Genomic DNA, 5,397 nt, shown 5'->3' with positions numbered 1-5,397 from the left:
ATCTCGATCGTAGTGATACACATGTTCGTGCCAAAAGATATAAAATAGTAATGATAGTTCCACATACTTGTGGCACTGCCATTTGAGTCATATTGGTATAGAACGCATGAAGAAGCTCCATGTAGATGGATCTTTGGACTCACTCATTTTTGAAAAGATTGAGACATGCGAACCATGTCTATTGGTATATATGCATGAAGAAACTCCATGCAGATGGATCGTTTGGACTCACTTGTTTTTGAATCACTTGAGACATGCAAATCATACCACATGGGCAAGATGACTGAAAGGCCTTGTTTTCAGTAAGATGGAACAAGAGAGCAACTTGTTGGAAGTAATACATTTTTGATGTATGCAGTCCAATGAGTGCTGAGGCATGCAGTGGATATCGTTATGTTCTTACTTCACAGATGATTTGAGTAGATGCTGAGTGTATTTACTTGATGAAACACAAGTCTGAATTATTGAAAGGTTCAAGTAATATCAGAGTGAAGTTGAAGATCGTCGTGACAAGAGGATAAAATGTCTGTGATATAATCATAGAGATGAGTATCTGAGTTATGAGTTTGGCACACAATTGAGACATTGTGGAAAGTGTTTCACAATTAATACCGCCTGGAACACCATAAGTGTGATGGTGTGTCCGAACATCATAACTGCACCCTATTGGATATGGTGCATACCATGATGTCTCTTATCGAATTACCACTATCGTTTATGGGTTAGGCATTAGGGATAACCGCATTCACTTTAAAAGGGGCACCACGCAATTCCGTTGAGACGACACCGTTTAGAGAAACCTAAGTTGTCGTTTCTTAAAAGTTTGGGGCTGCGATGCTTATGTGAAAAAGTTTCAGGCTGATAAGCTCGAACCCAAAGCGGATAAATGCGTCTTCATAGAATACCCAAAAAACAGTTGGGTATACCTCCTATTTCAGATCTGGAAGCAAAGGTAATTGCTTCTAGAAACAGTTCCTTTCTCGAGGCAAAAGTTTCTCTCGAAAGAATTGAGTGGGAGGATGGTGGAGACTTGATAAGGTTATTGAACCGACACTTCAACTAGTGTGTAGCAGGGCACAGGAAGTTGTTCCTGTGGCACCTACACCAATTGAAGTGGAAGCTCATGATAGTGATCATGAAACTTCGGATCAAGTCACTACCAAAAACCTCGTAGGACGACGAGGATGCGTGCTACTTCAGAGTGGCACGTGATCCTGTCTTGGAAGTCATGTTGCTAGACAACAATGAACCTACGAGCTATGGAGAAGCGATGGTGGGCCCATATTCCGACAAATGGTTAGAAGCCATGAAATCCGAGATAAATGGATCTTTGAGAAGAAGACGGACGTGGACGGTAATGTTACCGTCTATGAAGCTCGACTTGTGAAAAAAAGGTATTTTCACAAGTTCAAGGAGTTGACTACGATGAGATTTTCTCATCCGTGGCGATGCTTAAGTCCGTCGGAATCATGTTAGCATTAGCTGCATTTATGAAATCTGGCAGATGGATGTCAAAACAAGTTTCCTTACCAGTTTTCGTAAGGAAAGGTTGTATGTGATACAATCAGAAAGGTTTTGTCGATCCTAAGGATGCTAAAAGGTATGCTAGCTCCAGCGATCCTTCCATGGACTAGAGCAAGCATCTCAGAGTCAGAATATACGCTTTGATGGAGTGATCAAAGTTTTTGGGTTTATACAAAGTTTGTTAGAAACTTGTATTTATAATAAAGTGAGTGGGAGCGCTACAACATTTCTGATAAGTATATGTGAATGACATATTGTTGATCCGAAATGATGTAAAATTTCTGGAAAGCATAAAGGGTTGTTTGAAAGAGTTTTTCAAAGGAAGACCTGGATAAAAGCTGCTTACATATTGGGCATCAAGATCTATAGAGATAGATCAAGACGCCCGATGATACTTTCAAAGAACGCACACCTTGACATGTTTTTGAAAGAGTTCAAAATAGATCAGCAAAGAAGGAGTTCTTGGCTGTGTTACAAGGTGTGAGTATTGAGTAAGACTCAAGACCTGACCACAGCAGAAGAGAGAGAAAGGACGAAGGTCGTCCCCTATGCTTCAGACATAGGCTCTACAGTATGCTATGCTGTGTACCGCACATGGAGTGTGCCTTGCCATGAGTTGGTCAAGGGGTACAATAGTGATCCGGGAATGGATCACATGACAGCGGTCGAACTTATCCTTAGTACCTAGTGGACTAAGGAATTTTCTCGATTATGGAGGTGAAAGGGAGTTCGTCGTAAAGGGTTACGTCGATGCGAACTTTGACACTAATCCGGATGACTCTGAGTAGTAAACCGGATTCGTATTGTAGAGCAATTATTTGAAATGGCTCCAAATAGCGTGTGGTAGCATCCACAAGATGACATAGATATTCGTAAAGCACACATGGATCTGAAAGGTTCAGACCCGTTGACTAATAACCTCTCTCACAAGCATAACATGATCAAACCAGAACACATTGAGTGTTAATCACATAGTGATGTGAACTAGATTGTTGACTCTAGTAAACTCTTTGATGTTGGTCACATGGTGATGTGACCTATGAGTGTTAATCACATGGCGATGTGAACTAGATTATTGACTCTAGTGCAAGTGGGAGACTGTTGGAAATATGCCCTAGAGGCAATAATAAATAGGTTATTATTATATTTCCTTGTTCATGATAATCGTTTATTATCCATGCTAGAATTGTATTGATAGGAAACTCAGATACATGTGTGGAGACATAGACAACACCATGTCCCTAGTAAGCCTCTAGTTGACTAGCTCGTTGATCAATAGATGGTTACGGTTTCCTGACCATGGACATGGGATGTCGTTGATAACGGGATCACATCATTAGGAGAATGATGTGATGGACAAGACCCAATCCTAAGCCTAGCACAAGATCGTGTAGTTCGTTTGCTTAGAGCTTTTCTAATGTCAAGTATCAGTTCCTTAGACCATGAGATTGTGCAACTCCCGGATACCGTAGGAATGCTTTGGGTGTACCAAACGTCACAACGTAACTGGGTGGCTATAAAGGTGCACTACAGGTATCTCTGAAAGTGTCTGTTGGGTTGGCACGAATCGAGACTGGGATTTGTCACTCCGTGTAAACGGAGAGGTATCTCTGGGCCCACTCGGTAGGACATCATCATAATGTGCACAATGTGACCAAGGAGTTGATCACGGGATGATGTGAGTTACGGAACGAGTAAAGAGACTTGCCGGTAATGAGATTGAACAAGGTATAGGGATACCGACGATCGAATCTCGGGCAAGTAACATACCGATAGACAAAGGGAATTGTATACGGGGTTGATTGAATCCTCGACATCGTGGTTCATCCGATGAGATCATCAAGGAGCATGTGGGAGCCAACATGGGTATCCAGATCCCGCTGTTGGTTATTGACCGGAGAGTCGTCTCGGTCATGTCTGCATGTCTCCCGAACCCGTAGGGTCTACACACTTAAGGTTCGGTGACGCTAGGGTTATAGAGATATTAGTATGCGGTAACCTGAAAGTTGTTCGGATTCCCGGATGAGATCCCGGACGTCACGAGGAGTTCCGAAATTGTCCGGAGGTAAAGATTTATATATGGGAAGTCTTATTTTGGTCGCCGGAAAAGTTTCGCACTTTATCGGTATTGTACCGAGAGTGCCGAAAGGGGTCCGGGGGTCCACCAAGGGGGTCCACCAGCCCCGGGGGGCCACATGGGCTGTAGGGGGTGCGCCTTGGCCCATATGGGCCAAGGGAACCAGCCCCAAGAGGCCCATGCGCCAAGAGATAAGATAAATGGAGAGTCCTAAAGGGGGAAGGCACCTCCGAGGTGCCTTGGGGAGGAAGGACTCCTCCCTGGCCGCACCCTTCCTTGGAGGAAGGACCAAGGCTGCGCCCCCCCTCTCCCTTGGCCCTATATATAGTGGGGGGGAGGGAGGGCAGCAACATCTAAGCCCTGGCGCCTCCCTCTCCCTCCCGTGACACCTCTTCCTCCCCGCTTGCGCTTGGCGAAGCCCTGCCGGGATCCCGCTACTTCCACCACCACGCCGTCGTGCTGCTGGATCTCCATCAACCTCTCCTCCCCCCTTGCTGGATCAAGAAGGAGGAGACGTCGCTGCTCTGTACGTGTGTTGAACGCGGAGGTGCCGTCCGTTCGGCGCTAGGATCATCGGTGATTTGGATCACGAAGAGTACGACTCCATCAACCCCGTTCTCTTGAACGCTTCCGCTCGCGATCTACAAGGGTATGTAGATGCACTCCCCTTCCCCTCGTTGCTAGATTACTCCATAGATTGATCTTGGTGATGCGTAGAAAATTTTGAATTTCTGCTACGTTCCCCAACAGATAAAGGACGATTAAAATTTGTTGAGACACCAAGAGATGACCAGTCTATTCCGATTGGTCCCGATGGCAGAAAGTTTTTGCATCGGCTGCTTCAAGCCGATCCACTTAAAGAGAAGGTAAAAACTGCAGGTGATGAGATCAAGCTTTCAAGTAAAGAAGTTGCTGAAGAGCATAATGAACATAATCTTGAGGGCGAGAATTCCATCGAAGCTACAATGGAGACGCCAAGGACTGGGGGGCATCAAGCAGATCCAATGATCGACGAAAGCAAACCAAAAGAAAACAAAGGCCGAAATAAGCGCAAGTGTAAGAGATAAAAAATCACCTTCGTTGAACTATTGGATAAATATCAAAAGAAGAGTGAAGAGAAGAATACTTATCGGCCAAATCATGCAAAGAAACCACGATCACCCCCAAGGCGCAAATATGAGGATTGGTACTGGCAAAGTGAGAATTTTAATGCAACATATTCATATCCTTATTTTGGGCCGCCAATGCCAATGCCGTGGATGCCTCCCTATGCTCCTATAGATACATATCCATCATGTGACAGGTATGATACAAGGGCACATTCTCCATCTGATTTTAGACCATCTCACCAATATTATGCAGCTCCGAGAAGATCAACATTTGAACAATCACATGTTAAAGACCGTTTCAATCAGAAGGAATCGGTCCAGAGCTCAAGGAAGAAGAAAGAGGTGGTCAAGCAAGTTTACCGTGTTAAAAGAGATGGTCGTAAGAGTGCAACTTCATATTTGATCTCAAATGAAAAAGAGCCAATTAAAGTGTTGACATTGGCTACTAAAGGCAATGAGACAAAGCAACCAATTATTGAGAGCTGAAGTTCCAAATCTGAAGAAAAGAAGTCGAGAGTGCACAAGGCCAAAAAGGAATTACCATTGGTCAAAACAGAATCACAGCCGAGATGCCCGCTCGGCTAATCGTATTGGCAAAAGAAGAAATTACAAAAACTTAGTGCACAAGAACTTGAAGAAAGGAACATGGCATGGGTTCCCAAAGGAAGTGCTCAAAATAAGAATTAT

The sequence above is a fragment of the Aegilops tauschii genome, chromosome 1 (genome assembly GCF_002575655.3).
Source record: "Aegilops tauschii subsp. strangulata cultivar AL8/78 chromosome 1, Aet v6.0, whole genome shotgun sequence".
Taxonomy (NCBI): domain Eukaryota; kingdom Viridiplantae; phylum Streptophyta; class Magnoliopsida; order Poales; family Poaceae; genus Aegilops; species Aegilops tauschii.
Note: the sequence above shows the minus strand (reverse complement) of the source record.